General features: G+C 45.4%; 1 protein-coding gene across 4 annotated transcripts in view; it reads left to right on the forward strand.

Annotated features, from left to right (window-relative positions):
* The first annotated feature begins 385 nt into the window (after positions 1-385).
* NOD1 (nucleotide binding oligomerization domain containing 1) overlaps positions 386-19,576 on the forward strand; it is an 88,415-nt gene continuing 69,224 nt past the window's right edge. For 3 of the 4 annotated variants that reach the window (XM_055084937.1, XM_024128816.3, XM_028489925.2), the window contains exons 1-2: positions 492-519; positions 13,661-13,765. The gene's annotated coding sequence lies outside the window, so the exon portion shown is untranslated. Of the gene's footprint in view, positions 520-13,660; positions 13,766-19,576 lie in introns of all 4 variants that reach the window. The other variant, XM_055084936.1, reaches the window with a different exon arrangement.

Below are 19,576 nucleotides of genomic sequence, written 5' to 3' on the forward strand. Positions count from 1 at the left end.
CCTTTTAGGGGGACGGGCCTAGGCTCGCGGAGGCAGAGACCGAGCTGGCGCCTGGTTCGCAATGTGTCACCCCCGGGCGAGCTCTCAGGCCTACCCGCTCGGCCTAAGCGGTGGCCTGGCCGCTCTGCTGGGGCAGGGACCGCCCCTCCCGGCTGCCCTGGGCCACTTTCTGCGCGCCGCCTCTCCCGGCTTCCCGCGCCCAGTCCGGGTGAGCGGCCGCCCCACCGACCCCGACTCGCTCGCGCGGGCCCGGCCTCGGCTTCTCCGCGTAGGCCGCGGAGGCTCGGGGCGCGGCCACAGGGGCGCGGCCTTCGCTGCGGTCGGGCCAGTTCCCGTTCCCGGCCGGTGCCGCGGCTGCTCCCTCCCTGGCCGTGGTGAAGCTGTGGTCGCCGCGCGCTCCCGGCCCGGCATTCCCCAGTCTCAGTGTTCCCGCTCGCGCCCTCCCGGCGCATCAGCCTCTAGCTCCCTGCGAGGTCTGCTGCTCCCTGCTGCTGCGAGGTCTGCACACCTGGCGACCAAGTAAGTCCTAGTGACGGGGGTGGGTGGCGCGGGGCACAAGTTTTCTGGGGTCCTGGGCGCTGCGAGGGAGGAGGAGCAGGGAGGCGTCATCCTGCGAGCGGACGAGATTCAAAGCTGCTCTAGAAGAGCCCCGGGTGGAGCAAGGCGGAGAAACCCGGGAGTTTGTGGCATGCCACGAAAGTTCAGGGGGATGAACTTCAGCGTCAGGGGAATCGTTTATCCCACGGTGGTCCAGGCAGAGCTTCTCAATCCTGCCTGTACCTTAGAATCACCTGGGGCGTTTGTAAAATTCAGATGCCCAGGCTGGATCTATCAGAATCCCTGGGGGTGGGACCCAGGCCTCTGTATCCCCAGCTGATTCCACTGTGCGTTCAGCATGGAGCAACAATGACCAAAGTGTGGCTGCCAAGAGAAGGTGGAAAGGCCGGCAGGGGCCTTGATGGAGTACAGCCTGCAGACGGATCCGGCTGCTCCCAGTGTCTTGCGTGACCCTGGGGAGGGGGCAGTGGACCTCCCTCCAGCTTCCTGAAACGCAAAGAAGGGAAATGAGACAAGGCTTGGCAGGGTGGCCTGAACAGTGTGTTCAGAACAGATATGCAGCCTCAGATATGCATAGAGTCTTTTGGCATATTGTGAAAAACAGGATTGCCAGATCACGATGCCCCCTTAGTTCTGCTTTCTGGGAAATGCCTCCATTGTTGGCATTTAAAATTAAGTTGCGGGAAGCCAGTAAACCCATGGCCTTGACAACTACTGGGTTTTCTGCTTTAAGGATGAAGCCAGCTGTGCTTGCCCCAGGGTCGGGTTTGTCCCTCCTAAAAGCCCCCTATCTGAGATTTCCCACATCCAGGGAATAGTAACTCTACCTTGGATATTAGGAGTGCACAGGATTTATCCTGTTGTCACCCTGGGGACAGATAGCTCTAATCTCAGCAAGTGGGGCCACTGGACAAGACACAGACTTTTACTGCAGATATGAAAGGTGGATTTAAAACAAACGACAGCCTAGGAGAAGAGAGGGCTTCCAGAGGGTCTAAGAAGAGTAGATTGTGTTTTTGTGTAATGAAGAAATTTAAGTTCAAGTTTTGGAGCCCATCAAACCTGGACCCCAATTCATATTCTGTCACTTCTGTGATGCGTGACCATGGGCATGTTATATGTGATCTCTCTGAACCCCTGTTTTCTTTCTCGTAAAATGGGGATAAAAATAGTAGCTCTGGGGCTTCCCTGGTGGCGCAGTGGTTGAGAGTCCGCCTGCTGATGCAGGGGACACGGGTTCGTGCCCCGGTCCGGGAGGATCCCATATGCCGCGGAGCGGCTGGGCCCATGAGCCATGGCCGCTGAGCCTGCGCGTCCGGAGCCTGTGCTCCGCAGCGGGAGAGGCCACAGCAGTGAGAGGCCCGCGTACCGCAAAAAAAAAAAAAAAATAGTAGCTCTGTCCTGAGGTTAAATGAGATAGGGTGTATCAAACGCCTGGCACGGCTGGTGGCACATGGTAGCTGCTCCATCAGTGGCAGTTATTAGCCACTGCAGTGGTGATCTGTGTTCAACAATTGTTTATTTAGTACAGCCACGGTGAGAGAGAGTGGCCAGTATTTGCTCCATTCCCCTGTTCTTCTTCTGCCCTGATCAGGGGAGGGCTCTGTAGCTCCTTCCCCCTTGGGCACTGTGTACTTTGCAGTCTGGAATTTCAGGCCACCACCCTCTCCCCCAACAGGGTTTATTAATGGCTCTGGAATACAGTTTTACTCCATGCGATAGGAATGAATTTCTTGGCAAAAGAAAGTGGTCCTTAATCTTGAGACTTCCTCCACCCCACTGCCCCATATATCAAAAAATGGGCTCCCCCAAAGCTGGACTGTTTACAGGGTCTCAGAGTTGACATGGGCACACACAGATGACTCTCCTTTTGGCAGCATCCTCAGGCCGTGCCCCGGTTGTACCTGTTTTGCTACTGACTCTTGGCCTAGAGACGGTGAATCCTTCCTAGATGATCAAGAAATCAGGAATTTGGAGAAGGGAGGACCCACATCCTACAATTGTCAGGGGGTATCCCAGCTGCACCTTTCACATTGGTCCCACTCTGTGTGTCATTGATGATCACTTTGCTAGTAACAGCAGCACTGTTTATTTTAGATTAGACATTAGAAATCCTATAAACAGTGATGTAATGTAGGTATAAAGATCAAGTGTGTTTGTTTTTTTTTTAACGGTGCTATCGCTAACGTGCCTAATGAGAATATCAAATTCTTGTCTCTTTTTATCCAAAGAAAAGAGTTCAATGTTTATTCGATATTTAAGACATAAACCTAGGATTTGAGGTTTATATTACCAGCTCCTTCTACGATTCTTCTTTTTTGGGGGTTTGAGGCAAGGTGAAATTTAAAAAGGTAGAGTTTATACTTGTGCTGAATTTTTGTCATGCAGAAGCTGTAGGTATTTTGCAGGTTTCTGGAGGTCCTGTTTCCTTTTATCTTCTGGGCAAAGTCAGTTGAGTTTCATACAAAGGGCTTCCTTTCATCCATCTATAGGGTCCAGAGTTGTTTTGAGGGAAACTCTTTGGTGCATCAAACACTCAGTGACAGCAAGTGTTTTTTCCAAACTTGACTCTTGTAGTAAGAGGAGACTAATCATTGCCATATCAATTAACTGATGGTTTTTACTCAGTGCTAGAAAGTTTGTCAAAGCAAGACATTCTGGCTTGAATTCTTCTTTTTGTATTTTATCGAGAAACTGCCACAGACCAAACTGTGGGCAGAGATTTTGGTGCAGAGTTGGCCAAGGCAAGCTCACCACCATCCCCCCTCCCCTTCACCATCCTCCCACCCTCTGGAGCTGAGCCAGTGAGGCCTGGGATGCTGTTACTCTGAGGGGATCTTACCTTGACCCTCAGAAGGGTCACAGTGCCCTAACAAGGGGTCTGCCTCTATAGAACTGTGACCGAAAGTGGGGTCCGACTGCTTGCCATTCAAAAGCCATTAAAGAGGCCAGGTTGGTGGAAAGGAAAGTTTGCTTTATTTTGGATGCCAGCAACTGGGGGAGAGGGTGGACCTCTCTTTGTCATAAAAGGAAATCAGTTCTGAATGTTATGGTTTCGCAAGGTGCTACCATTGGGAGGAACCAGGTGAGGAGTACATGGGATTTGTCTGTATTAGTTCTTACAAGTGCGTGTGAATCTATACCTACATCAATAAAAAGCTTAATTTTTAAGGAGATTAGCAAGGGTGTAACCGAAAGTGGGGTCTGGCTGCTCGCCGCTCAAAAGCCATTAAAGAGGCCAGGTTGGTGGAAAGGAAAGTTTGCTTTATTTTGGATGCCAGCAACTGGGGGAGAGGGTGGACGCCTGTCCAAAGGCCGACTCCACCCACCGACAGTCAGTGGGCAAGAGCTTTTATAAACGGAGGTAGGGGGCTACATGCAGAAACCGCGCAGTCAGCTCTGACAGTCATCTTGAAATTGGTCACGTGGTGGTCTGACCAGTGTCATCTTGGTTGTTTTAGGTACGGTTAGTCTTCAGTTGCAGGGTCAGTTTGTTTTCATTTCTTTGAGGCCAATTCACAGACTTGTGGCAGCTTATGTCGTGGCTACAGTAAGATCACCATGCAGTTAACTTCTTTCACTAGGTGGGCATTTCGGTATCTACAAGACAGCTCACAGGAGATGGCTCAGAATATTATCTGCAGCCCTTGAGGAGGAACTAAAGGTCCTTAACCATGCTTAATGACTAAACTACTATTATTTAGTCTTGTTGGACTGTTTTCCTTTGTTTCTGCATTTTCTCACTTCTTTGATTAAACTAATTCTTTAGCTGAAGTTTTTCCACAGACAAAAGTCAGGCAGAGGCCATGGTAGGGAAGGACCATAGGGTCCTGCTCCGTTTCACAACCAGCAAGGCAATTTTGTGTTATATTATACTTCATTAGTATCATTTAGAGTACTCTCTAGTAAGCTGTCACTTTGGTATTTTTTGGCTGAGTAGTCATTTTCCTTTAAAGAAAACTATAGTTTTCTATGGAACTAATGAATAGGTCAACATGAGGGTCCAGGTAATTTGCAAAGCACCAGATCAGCACCAGCTTTTGGTAGGTTAATATTTTAATTAATTAATTAATTTATTTATTTATTTTTACTTTTGGCTGTGTTGGGTCTTCGTTGCTGCACGTGGGCTTTCTCTAGTTGCGGCGAGCGGGGGCTACCCTTCGTTGCGGCGCGCGGGCTTCTCATTGCAGTGGCTTCTCCTATTGCAGAGCACGGGCTTAGGCACGTGGGCTTCAGTAGTTGTGGCCCTCAGGTTCAGTAGTTGTGGCTCGCGGGCTCTAGAGCGCAGGTTCAGGCTCAGTAGTTGTGGCACACGGGCTTAGTTGCTCCACGGAATGTGGGATCTTCCCGGGCCAGGGCTCGAACCCGTGTCCCCTGCATTGGCAGGCAGATTCTTAACCACTGCGCCCACCAGGGAAGCCCCTCATGTTTTATTAAAATATTAACCTGGGCCTCCCTTCTAGAAGGAACTGAGTGGAAAGCTAGGCTTTGCTTTGGGGATATCCGAACTCCTTGTGATTCAGGACAGCAGGCCCCTTCATGGAGAGGGCCATTCCTGGACTCCACTTAACAAGGCCAGTGTTTTACATTTAATATGAATTCAGGCACGTTGATGATTTCAAGTGGAGTTACTAGATCTAGAACAAATATTAGGCAGGACTTAAATGGAAGAGACCACGGGCTTTGGTGTCAGCTCTGGGATCAAGCCCCTGCTTTGTTCCTTAACTAACCGTGTGACCTCAGCCAAGATAGTTAACCTCTCCAACCCCGTGTCCTCCTCCGTATGAAATAGTTATAGTAATTCTCGCTTTACAGAGTGGTTTTGAGTATTTGATGAGATTGTTGCTGTGAAGTGCTCGGCATACCACCTGGCTTTCAGGAAATGGTAATTATGATGATTGGGTTCAAGTGCTGGTCTTGCCATCTCCTAGTTGTGTGGCTTTGAATAAGCTACTTAACCCTCATGAGCCTCAGTTTTTCTATCTGTAAAAAGGGGATAACTATCAATGCAGAAGGTTTGGCTTGAGGCTTTTTTTTTTTTTTTTTTTTTTGCGGTACGCGGGCCTCCCACCGTTGTGGCCTCTCCCGTTGCGGAGCGCAGGCTCCGGACGCGCAGGCTCAGCGGCCATGGCTCACGGGCCCAGCCGCTCCGCGGCACGCGGGATCCTCCCGGACCGGGGCGCGAACCCGGTTCCCCTGCATCGGCAGGCGGACTCTCAACCACTGCGCCACCAGGGAAGCCCTGGCTTGAGGCTTTGATGAAATGAAATAAAGATGCGTCTGATAGCAGACACTTACATAGATTTACAATGTACAACACTGGTCAAAGGGCTTTAGGTTTTCGTTTTGTTTTGGCTTTTTAGCTCACTGAGTCTTCCCAACAACCCTATACTGTAGTTATTGTTTCTCCTATTTTACAGATGAGACAGTTGAGGCTCAATGAGATTAAATAACCAGCCCAAAGTCAACAGATTGTTAGTGCTGCACCCAGGATTTGAAGCAGAAATCCAGGTTCTAACCCCTGAACGGGACTCAGTGAGTGTCCGTCCCTCTCTGCCCACCTCCCCACCCCTATGCTTGCCTCCTGGAATTGACCCACAGATGTGCTTGTGCTCTTTGTAGAGCTGTCCTTCTGGATACAAGGCCCTTCCAGAGAACTGCCTGCCTCTGCCTGCTTATGGAATGACCATGGGAACACCCGCACACCGATTTATAACCTTTAAATCTCAACCATTGCTTACACTGGATGACCTAATATCCACTCGGGGGGGTGGTGGTGATACTGGTGTTGACCGACATTATTAGAGTGGATTATGATGTTTATTTTTGGGTAAATGTCATCTCAGTGCACTGAGATTGTTAGCTTGGGTGTAATAAAACACAGGCAGACATTCTGTGTTTCTGAACATATTCTAAAGCATTCACCCAGACAGGTGTCCTGGATGTTTCAGAAAACAGAAACCAGGCCTGGAATTTCCCAGGATGGGACTCGGGTAGACATGACAGTATTTAAATACACCCCATTGAAAATGCAGTGGCCTGTTCCAAGTACACACTACCTTTTAAAGAAAATCCATACTCCTCTCCCTTCTTCTTTACACCCCAGTAGGTTTTATGTCTTTTGGAGCTCTGGCAATCTTCCAAGAGGCCTGGGCCAGTGGAACTCAGAGCCCAGAAAAGGGAATTCTCCATTAAGTGAATTGTGGATGCTTTAGCATTTCTGATAATGAGCTGGCAATTGTTTTTCTGGCTTTCCCGTGGGTATGAAGTGCTTTGCCTGCTCCCCAGCCTGGTGTTGAAAGCTGTTAGAGAGCATTTGTAGCTCCTGGTTCCTCCTGGCTCTTTGGGGCTTCAATTCTTCAACACACTGATTCAACAAATATTATCAGAGACCTTGCTGGTGCCAGCAATCTCCCAAGTTTTGGGGATACAGCAACGAATGAATCCAGGGGCTCAGCGCCTGGCCAAATGGAATTTGCTGGCTACTGGAAGAGGAAGGGGTGGCACACACAAATACATAGTTATAAATGGGTTAAGTGCTGTGAGTGAAAATAACAGTATGTATGTCATGAGACAGATTATCAGAGCTGTACTAGGATTAGGGGAGTCTGGGATCTGCTTCTCCAAGAATGAGCCTTTTCAACTAGTTTTTGGGGATGAGGAGGGGTTAGAGCATGCCAGATGCAGGGAACAGCATGTTTGAAGGCTCAGAGGTGGAAAGAACAGGGTGTATTGAGGAAGTTACAGGGAGGAAGGCCAAGCAGAGCCTCCCGGGCTGGGAAGGATTTGGAAATTTATTGTAAAGGACAGTGGGAGGCTTTGAGGAGTGCCCGCCGCTGCCTTTTCTCAATGTTAGTAATCTACAAGAAAAAGATAATTAACAACCCCTACTTATTAAGCTTTATAAACCTTGACTTAACGTGAGACAATTATGGAGGCAGAAATTATGGTTTTCAATTTCTCATGAAGGAACTGAAGCTCAGAGCAGAGAAAAGATGGCAGAACCAGGACGCAGAGCCTGGTCTGCCTTGCCCACAGCACCAGCTCCGTGGTTTTCAGGAGTGGATGTGTGTAGGTGCGTGCGGGCCAGCCAGGCGCCAGCATCCTTCAGCAGGAGCCTCGGTGGATGCACATGGGTGGAGTCCAGTCCTTCCTGGCTCCTTGGAAAAAGGAACACAAGGGCCCAAAGAGCAGAGGCAGGCTGGCAGCGTGCGTGTCAGAGTCTGCGGATAAAAATTCTGGGAACCCCCTGGCCAAGGGAAGGGGCTTTGGACAGTTTTTCATGCTTGTCTGTTTTTCTCTGGCTTTAGCGCCAAAGCCCTGAAAGAGGTGCTTTCCCCACTTTGTTCATCTGCCAGGGGATTTGCATCCACTTAAAAAACCAGGGTGTTTAGAAAAAAAAATTCTTTGTTTGGAGCTTTCGGATCACAGGAAAAGCCTCTTGCTGTGGGACGTCTGCGTTACCCCCTTTCTCCTCACTCCTGTGAAGCTGTCGTTAGGTCACAGAGTGAGAGGCCTGGCAGGTCAGGTGTATCTTGGCTGGCGGGGCGGGCCTGCTCCCTAAGATAGGCCCTCGCTGGGTGGGGCCCCAGGGCGTGCCGCCTCTGGGAAGAACTTGGCATCTTCTCAATCTCTCGATGGCCCTCGGGAGTCCCCTCCTACACATCCCAGGTACCATCTGGCCGAGCTCCAGGTAGATTTGTGTCCCAGACAATAAAAGTCTCCTGCTAAGCATTTTGGCCAGCGGATCAGCCGAGTGTTTATTTGTTCAAGGCCAGGTCTCAATTCAAGCCTCTGAGGGGACTAAAGTATTTTGTTCTTGTAAATTGCCTTTCATTTGAGAAGCTCCAGACACTTTCTGTGTCCGTCCTCAATGCCATCTCCAGACGTCCTCTGGCTTCCGAACCTGCCCCTTCTGTAGAACTTTCTTCTGCGTAAGCGCTTAAACTCTTAGAGTTCCACATCAGGGTTTCTGATTCAAGGCTCTGTTGTCTTCTGTTGGCTCTTTTTATTAAGGTATTTTTATTCACTGGGCCCTCAGAGATGACTACCGAGCAGGGTGTCTTTGGAACTTTGTTTTTCAAAGCCTGGGTAACACCAGGAAAATGTCAAACAACAATTGTATATCAGCCCCATGAGGCACAATGAGAGACGTTGTCACAAAGCAATAGGTGATTATGTACCAAGAGAATGTATAGACTATGCTCTGGAAATTGAGAGCTGGGCTTTGGTTAAACTTTTCAAGGCAGCTGCTAACAGAAAAGTCTTAGAAAATATTGGTGCCTGCAAATCCGAATTTATCTACTAATGAACTTGGCCAGTGACACTCCCTATGTGAGCCCGTGAATTCTGGAAATCCACATATTCGTTCAATGAGCCTTAATGAAGCTCCCGTTATAAGCAGTGTACAGTGCTAGATTCTTTCATTCAACCTTTTTAAATCTAGCATCCTCTCTGTGCTGGGGATACAGGGACTAACCAGATGGACACCATCCCTCATAGGCAAATGCTGGGCCTCAAAGATGAACCAGACAGAAGCTCCAGCCTACACCACCCTCTCCTTGGTCATGATAAATGCTTGCAGTGTGACCAGTGTTGTGCTAAGTGTCATCTAAGTGTTAACTCATTGAATCCTCACACCGATCCTAGGAAGTAGGTGCTGTTGTTATCTGCATGTTATAGATAAGAACACTGAAGCCCAGAAGGGTGGTGTATTTCTCCAATCACACAGCTGGTGATTGGAACCAGGTAGCCTGGTTTTAGAGTCTTGGCCCTTCACTGCCACTGTCTATTGATGTGGAGAAAGAGTTCAGGAGAAGAGGAAAGTGAACTACCACATCCTGTGAGAGTGGTGGGGTTAAAGTACCGTGGGAATGCCCAGTGGGGAGAGAGGGACTGAGGGGAGGAACATGGTGAGGTGGGGCCCCTGCCCATCTGACAGGCTCCAGTCCCTGCTAGGGGGTTGGGGTGAGACTCTCGGCTGCTGAGCGGGCTACCCTAACCAGAAGTAAATAAAAGCATTTGCCTCAGTGCCGAGAGACCTGGGACCTAGCTCTAGTTGATCCAGACAAGTCTTGGCCTTGCCTAGGGCCTCAGTTTCCTCATCTCTAAAATGGGGGTGTTGCACCGTCCTCTGTTCCACTCCAGAAGTCCGCGGTTCCAGCCGAGAAGGGAGGGGCTGGCTCTGCGCACACTCTGAACGGGGTTTCTTGACCAGAGGAGATACTGGGCTCTGAGGATGTGGAGTCAGACATTTGAGTTCCCAGGAGGCCTGAAAGGATATCTGCATTCCGTCAGCCTCCCTCCCTGAGTGCTCGCATCCTCTGTCTGCATTCCTGCGCTTGTAGTAGGCAAGGTGGCAGAGTCTGTATCTGGAGTTCAAACTATGTGGTGCTTTCGCAAGAGAAAAAAAGGAGAGGGAGAGAGGGGAGATATTGAGAGGACAGACTGCCTTTTCGATCTGCTTTGAAATTCTGAGGGATTATGTGCTTTCAGATACTTGAAGTAAATGAATGTTAATGGAACTTAAAAGCTTCAAATGACTGTAGCCTCATCCGTCTGCTAAATTTTTTCCGGAGGGGGCTGTTAGTAGTTTTCTGGTATGGCAGAGGCATACAGGACTGGGCTTGTTTTCCAGGTTAAGAAATTGAAACCAAAACAAGAAAAATGAATAACCACCCCCCTCCCAAACCCCAAAACCTGAGAGAGACAGGGTTCCATGAAGACCCATTAAAAAATGGCAAATTGAGTTTGTCTAGTTTCTGAAGCCTGGAAGCAAAATTGAGCTGACGTCTTGTGGCTTATGCAGCAGGGAGAGTAGGACCCTGTTTGAGTTGACCCATTGTGTGTGATCTCTGTGCAGTTCTATCAATATCGTATAAAAATGTGCATGGTCTTAGCTTCCTGTTCAATTGCTGATGGGAGGTGTTGGTCCACCCACCTCATTGTTGGGCAACTTGAAGCAGGGTGGAGCCTTCCTGTCCACGTGATCAATGTCAGCAAACACAGTATAATTGTCTTCCTCACTGTAAGACTGGGCTGAGGAGGCTGTGAGTCCTCTTCACCAAAATGAACCTTATTCCAGAGAGAAGTCATTTCCTCGAGGAGCATCCAGATGTGTTCGACGATGTATGTGTTCAGGTTACGCAGGGGTTTATGATCAGGTTGGCAGAGCCTATTTTTGTTGGCATTTTGCAATCTGAGGAATGTCAACCCTGAGGTAGGCAGGTACCTATTTGAGGTAGGCAGGGAGGGATGGCTTTATTTTACATTATCTTAAATCTGAATTCAGTAAGTAAATAGCAATGATCAATGCCTGTTGTCCAGGACTGCGGTAGACAGAATGTTTTAGAAGTCCATATCGTGCGTGGCAGATGTGACTCTGCCAGAGATGGTATTTGCTGGATAGACTTTAGCCGTAGGATGTGGTTTTAGTAGAAGGGAAGGGAGAATCTAAAATGGTTTCCTTGGAAACAGTAGCCACTTAGGTGGGGAGGAGATATTGGGTGGAAAGTGTGAGGTACCTTTGGCATCATCCATCAAAGTGAAAACATCACTCGGGGTCAGAATGTTGCACAGAAGGCAGTTGAGCCCATATTATTTTAAAGTGTTCAGAAGCTTGCATTACATGAAAGGAAATACAAGACAAAGGAAATGAAGAGACCTTTGGTAATTATGGAGCATTTTTTCAATGTGGTATTGCATAAGCTCCTAAGGTTTAAAAAAAATCTACTTGAAAGTCAGTTCTGTTGACTCTTTTGCTCCATTCTGTTTTTGTAGGGCTTGATTTTTCACCTTATATTCCTTATTTCAAACCAGGTTTAGTGGCAATACCATGAGTTGACAGACTCCTACTAAACTGAAGACAAAATAAAACTGTTCCCACCCACACACCCATCAGCTTGACTATGATATTTCACCAAATCAGGAGGAGTGTTCCATTTATTGACAGGCGCACAGAAAGAGTCATACCATTTCATCAGAGTTTGTTTGATTTTAATGGATTGTCGTTTAGTTTAATGGGGACTGAGCGCTTTTTCCTAGGAGGGTGAGCTGAAACTCAAAGTTCCCTAACAGATGGTGATTGCTGAGAACGTTGCATTGAGCTGCCTCAAGGTTTCCTAAGATGCCCTGATGAATAAAAAGGCTTATTTAAAGTTTAAGTAACTTTGAGTATATATTCTTCTTATAAAAAATTAAAACATTATGAATAAAAGTACTATACCAATCCTGGTGCCCTTTCCTTCCCTGTCTGGAAGTAATCTCTCTTCTCATAAAGTATGTCTGCTTCCAGGTATTTTTCTTTGCATCTATGTTCATAGATGTATACTTGTAGAAAATGTGTACTGTTTTGAGTGTCTGTAGGGCAGACAATATGGGCAAATTATACGTGTTGTTATACTCTTTCCAAAACTTGCATTTTTCAAATGACAGTATGTCTTGAAGATCTTTCTGTCGGTACATGGAGCTCCACCACATTCTTTTTCATCGCTGATCATGTCTCTTTAGCTTGTATGGTTCCTCCTGGATGATTCTGATAGAAGTGGTGGTGGTGGTGGACTGGGCTGAGGTTCTGATGTGGGACAAGAAGCTGGGTGGAGTGAGGTGATGGGGACCTGGGACCACAACAAGCAGACTTGGCCACCTCAGTACAAATGATGAGAATGTGTGGCTTACCTTTGTGCCTTTTTTTCCCCCTTTAAATAAATTAGCACTTTCTTGTATAGATGACTTCTAAGTCTGAGTTAGGTAGGAAATGAGGCTTCATTTTAACTTAACTCTTAATTCTAAAGTCGGTTTTACAGTATCTGGAAAAAAAGATTGTAGTGGCTTTATCTTTACAGTGAGTAGTCCTTTCATGTCATGGGTCTCTGTCCTGTAGAAACTGCTGTCGTGTGAAGGCAGTGAGAGGGCTGTGGCGAGCATTCCAGCCCTCCTGCTCTGCCTTCCACCGGCTGTCTGGCCTTTGACAGCTCATTTCACCCCTCTGGGTCTCAGTTTCTTAATGTGCTAAATGTTTTTCTTGTCCAGTGTTATAGTATCCATCAGGCTAGGCTAGGTTGTGCTGCAGTAACAGATAATTCCAAAATCTCAGCAGCTCAAACAACAAAGGTTTGTTTCTTGTTCACACTCTGTCCCCATCACAAGTTAGCAAGGTGGATGGAGCGGCTACCAGCTAGAATGTTGCTGGTCCTAGTGCCAGAGGAAAAGGAGAGTCACACGCTGACAAGTGATGCACCAATGCTGAGTAACTCGCTCTACTGATGCTCACATGTCATGAGTCAAAGCAGGTAACTTCAGTAACATGTAATCCTACCTGGTACCTGGGAGGAGAATCCAAACTATGTGATGAGCAGCATGCTTTTCTCACAGCGTTGTTTGTCAAGAAAGGGTTGGGAAAGTCTGTGAAAACTGTCCTGTGGTCCGTAAAATCGTATCCCAGAAGCTAATCCTTTCTGTATATATAAGATCATCAACCTTTTCCTGTGGCCTCCAAGGTTCCAGAGAACGGCATCCTGTATGGGGATCCCATTTTCAGAAATGACCGGAGCTGGGGGAGGGAACAGTCAGGAAGGGATCAGAGGCTGATGGCCCTGAGCCAGATTCCATAGCACCTGGACACCAGCAAGGCCGGCCTTGATTTTGCTAACGTTTGTATTTGTTTCCAGCCTGTACGAAGAAAAAGTCGGCAGCAGAAATACTTGTAGAATGGCCTGAGTACATGGAGCTCGTTGTTTAAAGAACTCTGGGTAGTCACCCTACGTTAGCATATTCCACACTGTTAAAGAATGCTTTAAGGACCAAGGCTGAGATCTGTTAGGAATCTTATCTGCTGGTATTGCAATACCGATTTGCAGAAAGCTGTGTCGTTTATTTTGAAATATATATATATATATGTGTATATATATAAAAGAGTGAATGATGACTCCCAACAATTGGGTGTGTAAGAAAAGAATGCAATCACAAGGCCAGGTGGATGTTGGGAAATGATTTTCTTGAGGTTTCTGTTCTCCATCTAGCCTCCACACCCCCTTCAGTTGGGATGGAGGCCAAATTATCTGCTCAACCTGGGAGTTAACATTCATATCCACTCTGTGGGCAGGGTGACCTCTGCAACCTCTGCGCTTGGGCTCCGCTGGATGATTTTGCACGGAACAAAGGTGCTGCTGAATGGACGTGTTTGCCAGTAACTCCAGGGAACATTGAGGTGATTTCTGTTTGGGGTTTATTCTAATGATGCATGGGATGGGAAGGCACGCCTGGGTGGCTGTGGAGACCATGGCGCTGAGCAGTGGGCAGTCTTTAGCCCTTAGCTTGTGTGCTGTGAGTTATCAGGGCTCGGCATCTCTCTGGGTGTCTCGGATCCAAACTCTCTAAGAGATTGAGGCTCTCTCCGCTTCTCTGTGACACCTTTTACTACAGAGGGCTCCAGCGGGGCCAAGGAAGCCTTTGGGGGAGCTACAGACAGCCTTGGCTCTCTGTGGTCATTTCTCAGTCACTCTTGTAGTCCCTTGTTCTGTGTCCATCCGCCCGGCTGCGTTGTAACCTCTGTGGGTGTTGGGAGCTGCTTACCCTCCGTGTGCCTCAGTTTCCTCATTGTAAATGGGTAGTAACAGTGACCTGTGCCAGAGAACAGAGAAGATTATGCAAGGTGATAATTACTGAGTATTCACTGTATGCCAGCCCTGGTCTAGGCACTTCGTGACCATGAACTCAACCCTACAGCAACACTTGGAGGTAGGGACTGTCAGAGACTTGGAGGAAACTGAGGCACAGAGAGGATAGCTGACTTGCTGTTGAGCAGTGGAGTCACGTCTGAACTCAGCCCACTGGCTCCAGAGACCACTTTGAATCCTTATGTTATCCGGCCTCCTGCAGTGAGTGGAAAGTGTTAGGTCAACACTGGGCCCCTAGTGAAGTGCTCACTCAGTTTTAGCAATGACTGTCAGGGCTCTGCTGGGGCCCCGAGCAGCACAGGCTTGATACTGGGTTTCCAGGGAAGGATGCCCGAAGCTGTGGATCCCAGAGCATCCTGACCCCTGCCTACCCACTGAAGCCCTTCCTCAGGCCTGTCCGTGTCCATGGATAGCATGCCGTTGTGTGCCTGGCAGCTGGTGGAGGCTGCAGAGCATGGTGTCCAGATTTGCCCTGGCAGTTCAGGCAGGCAGGGCCAAGCCAAGAAAGGGGGCTACCATTTGGCATCAATTTTGATCCTCTGTTTGGCACATGGAATTTCTCAGGAACGAGGCTTTTAAGCAGCAAAGAGTGGCAGGTGGTTCTTACTCTGTAAAATAAAAACCAGGGAAAGCAAAGCATCTGTCAGAAACCAGCTACTGCAGCTCAAAAGAGGGCCTTGGCGGTTACAAAGAAACATGAGATAATGGTAGAGGTACACCACATACATATAGTGTGATGCCAAACATGCAAAAAAGATCAGTATAGGTATAACTGAACATAGAGGAAAGCAGAAAGGGAAAATACTCCAAAATGTTAACAGTGGGTGATGGGTGAGTTTTGTTTCTCTAAACTTTTTTTTTTTTTTTTTTTTTTGCATTTCCAAATTTTCCACAGTGAGCAGGTAGAAACGCACAATATAAATATGACTTAAGTTTTTGTTTTCCTTTCCTAATATAGGCATATAAGGCTATATATTTCTGTGACTTTTTAAATTGTATCCCACAAATTTTGTATGTTGTAATTTCATTATTATGCAATTCAAAATATTTTCTAATTTCCACATTTATTTCTTCTTTGACCTATGGTTTGGGGATTTTTCTAGGTGTTCTTTAATTTTTTATTTCTAGCTTTATTCCACTGTGGTCAGAGAACATTTTCTGAGTGATTTCAGTTCTTTAAAATTTGTTAAGAACTTGCTTTGTGGCCCAGTATATTGGTCAACTTTACAGACACTCCACATGCACTCTAAATGCTGGGCATTCTGTTGCTGTTGGCTGCAGTGTTCTATAGATGTCAGTCTAGACATTTTGTTCACATTCTCCATATTCTTTCATTTTTTGGTCTATTCTTTCAGTTATTCTGAGAAATGTATTACAGTCCCTCACTGTTTGAAAATCCTCACTGATTGTGGGTTTGTATATTCCTCCTTATTATGTTTGTCAATTTTTGCTTTATATATTTTGAAAATAAGTTACTACGTGCATACAAACTAATGTTTCTATAACAACCTTTAAAAGTAATTATCATTATGAAATGTTCCTTTACCTCTAATAACATTTCTTTCCTTAAATTCTACTTTAATTTTAATATAGCTCTACCAGCTCTCTTTTGGTTAGTTTATACCTAGTATATCATGTCCCACTTGGGGGAATGAGTAAATGAATGAATTAATTAAACCCTGTCATTTTATTTAAGGTGTATCTTTTTTTTTTTTTTTTCTGTGGTACGCGGGCCTCTCACTGTTGTGGCCTCTCCCGCTGCGGAGCACAGGCTCCGGACGCGCAGGCTCAGCGGCCATGGCTCACGGGCCCAACCGCTCTGCAGCATGTGGGATCCTCCTGGACTGGGGCACGAACCCATGTCCCCTGCATCGGCAGGCGGACTCAACCACTGCGCCACCAGGGAAGCCCAAGGTGTATCTTTTAAAGCAGCATATAGTTTTTTTCTCAAGTCTGCCAACCTGTATTGTATAATTGGTATATTTAGTCCATTTATATTTAATTGAATTACATATTTGGATTTATATATGTTGTCTAGTTTTTATTAGTCTCACCACTTTTGCATTCTGTTTTCCCCTCTCCCTGCCTTCTTTTAGAGTTAAGCATATTTATTATTACATTACCCCCTCTATTGTCTTGTATTCTCTTGCTATTTTTATTAATAGCAATTTTAGAGATTAAGACCTGGATCCTTGAATTATTACTATCTAATATAAAGTAATACTTTTGCCTATTACCAGAAAATGCTTTGAATTTAGAACACTTTAACTCCATTTACTCCCTTCCACCTTTTTGTGTTATTACTGTTTAAATATTTTTGTTTTTTTTTAGTTGAGGTATAGTTGATGTACAACGTTATGTTTCTTGTGTACAACATAGTGATTCATGATTTTTAAAGGTTATATTCCATTTATATTATTATAAAATATTGGCTATATCCCTGTGTTACACTATATATACTTGTAGCTTATTTATTTTATACATAATAGTTTGTACCTTTTAATCCCCTACCCCTATCTTGCCCCTCTCCTTTTCCTCTCCCTGCTGATAACCAATAGTTTGTTCTCTATATCTGTGAGTCTGTTTCTTTTTTGTTAAATTTACTAATTTGTTCTATTTTTTAGATTCCACATATAAGTTGTATTATACATCGTCTTTCTCTGTCTGACTTATTTCACTTGGCACAATACCCTGCAAGTCCATCTGTGTTGCTGCAAATGGCAAAATTTCATTCTTTTTTTATGGCTGAGTAGTATTCCAGTGTGTGTGTGTGTGTGTGTGTGTGTGTGTGTATGTATGTGTATCACATCTTCTTTATCCATTCATCTGTTGATGGATACTTACGTTGCTTCATATCTTGCCAATTGTAAACAATGCTGCTATGCACATTGGGGTGCATGTATCTTTTTTTAAAAAATTTTATTTATTTATTTCTTTTTGGCTGTGTTGGGTCTTTGTTTCTGCGCGTGGGCTTTCTCTAGTTGCGGTGAGCGGGGGCCACTCTTCATCGCATCGCATGGGCCTCTCACTATCTCGGCCTCTCTTGTTGCGGAGCACAGGCTCTAGACGTGCGGGCTCAGTAGTTGTGGCTCACGGTCCCAGTTGCTCCGCGGCATGTGGGATCTTCCCACACCAGGGCTCGAACCCGTGTCCCCTGCATTGGCAGGCAGATTCACAACCACTGCGCCACCAGGGAAGCCCCATGTATCTTTTTGAATTATTGTTTTCATGGGTTTTTTCCCGAATAAATACCCAGGAGTGGAATTGCTGGGTCGTATGGTAGTTTTATTTTTAGTTTTCTAAGAAACCTCCATACTGTTTTTCATAGTGGCTGCACCAGTTTACACTCCCACCAACAGTGTACAAGGGTTCCATTTCAGCACATCCTTGCCAACATTTGTTATTTGTGTTCTTTGTGATGATAGCCATTCTGACACGTGTGAGGTGATATCTCTTTGAGGTTTTAATTTGCATTTCTCTGATGATTAATGATGTTGAGCATCTTTTCACATGCCTGTTGGCCATCTGTATGTCTTCATTGGAAAAATGTCTTTTCAGGTCTTCTGCTCATTTTTTAAATGGGTGGTTTGGAGTATTTTGTTTTTGTTTTCTTTTTTTTTGGCTGCACTGTATGGCTTGTGGGATCTTAGTTCCCTGACCAGGGATCAAACCCGTACCTTCTGCAGTGGAAGCGTGGGGCCTTAACCAGGGGACGCCAGGGAGGTCTAGGTTGTTTGGTTTTTGTTGTTGAGTTGTATAAGCTGTTTATATATTTTGAATATTAACACCTCATCTGTTATATCATTTGTAAATGTTTTCTCCAATTCAGTAAGGTGTCTTTTTGTTTTGTTGATGGTTTCTTTTGCTGTGCAAAAGCTTTTAAGTTTAATTATGTCCCATTTGTTTGTTTATGCTTTTATTTCCTTTGCTTTGGGAGACAGATCCAAAAAAATATTGCTACGATTTATGTCAAAGAGTATTCCATCTATGTTTTCTCCTAGGAGTTTTATGGTTTCTGGTCTTATATTTAGGTCTTTAATCCATTTTGAGTTTATATTTGTATGTGGTGTTGGAGAATGTTCTAATTTTATTCTTTTATGTGTAGCTGTCCAGTTTTCCCAGCACTACTTATTGAAGAGACTGTCTTTTCTCCATTGTATATTCTTGCCTCCTGTGTCATAAAATAATTGACCATAAGTGTGTGGGTTTATTTCTAGGCTCTCTATTCTGTTCCATTGATCTATGTGCCTTTTTGTGCCAGTACCATACTCTTGATTACTGTAGCTTTGTTGTATAGTCTGAAGTCAGGAAACATGATTCCTTCTGTTCTTTTTCAAGATTGTTTTGGCTATTCAAGATCTTTTGTTTTTCCATACAAATTTTAGAATTACATGTTCTAGTTCCATGAAATATGGCATCGATATTTTTCTTTTTTTAATTGAAGTATAGGTGATTTACAATATTGTGTTAATTACTGCTGTACAGCAAAGTGATTCAGTTATATGTATATATACATTCTTAATATTCTTTTCCATTATGGTTTATCATAGGATAGCAAATATAGTTCTCTGTGCTATATAGTAGGAACTTGTTGTTTATCCATTCTATATATAAAAGCTTACATCTGCTAATCCCAAATTCCCAATCCATCCCTATCCCCCCACTTGGCAACTACCAGTCTGTTCTTTATGTCATGGATTCTGTTTCTGTTTCATAGATAGGTTCATTTGTGTCATATTATAGAGTCCACATATAAGTGAATTCATATGGTATTTGTCTTTCTTTTTCTCCCTTACTTCACTTAGTTTGATAATCTCTAGTTGCATCCATGTTGCTGCAAATGGCATTATTTCATTCTTTTTTATGGCTCGGTAGTATTCCTTTGCATATATGTACCACATCTTCTTTATCCATTCATCTGTCAATGGACATTTAGGTTGTTTCCCTGTCTTGGCTATTGTGAATAGTGCTGCTATGAACATAGGGGTGCATGTATCTTTTTGAATTATAGTTTTGTCTGGACATATGTCCAGAAGTGGGATTGCTGGATCATATGGTAGTTCTATTTTTAGTTTTCTGAGGAACCTCCATACTGTTTTCCACAGTGGCTGCACCAACTTACATTCCCACCAACAGAGTAGGAGGGTTCCCTTTTCTCCACACCTTCTTCAGCAGTAGACTTTTGATGATGGCCATTCTGACCAGTGTGGGGAGGTAGCTCATTGTGGTTTTGATTTGCATTTCTCTAATAATTAGCGATGTTGAGCATCTTTTCATGTGCCTATTGGTCATCTGTATTTCTTCTTCAGAGAAATGTCTCTTTAGGTCTTCTGCCCATTTTT

The sequence above is a fragment of the Physeter macrocephalus genome, chromosome 5 (assembly GCF_002837175.3).
Source record: "Physeter macrocephalus isolate SW-GA chromosome 5, ASM283717v5, whole genome shotgun sequence".
NCBI lineage: Eukaryota > Metazoa > Chordata > Mammalia > Artiodactyla > Physeteridae > Physeter > Physeter macrocephalus.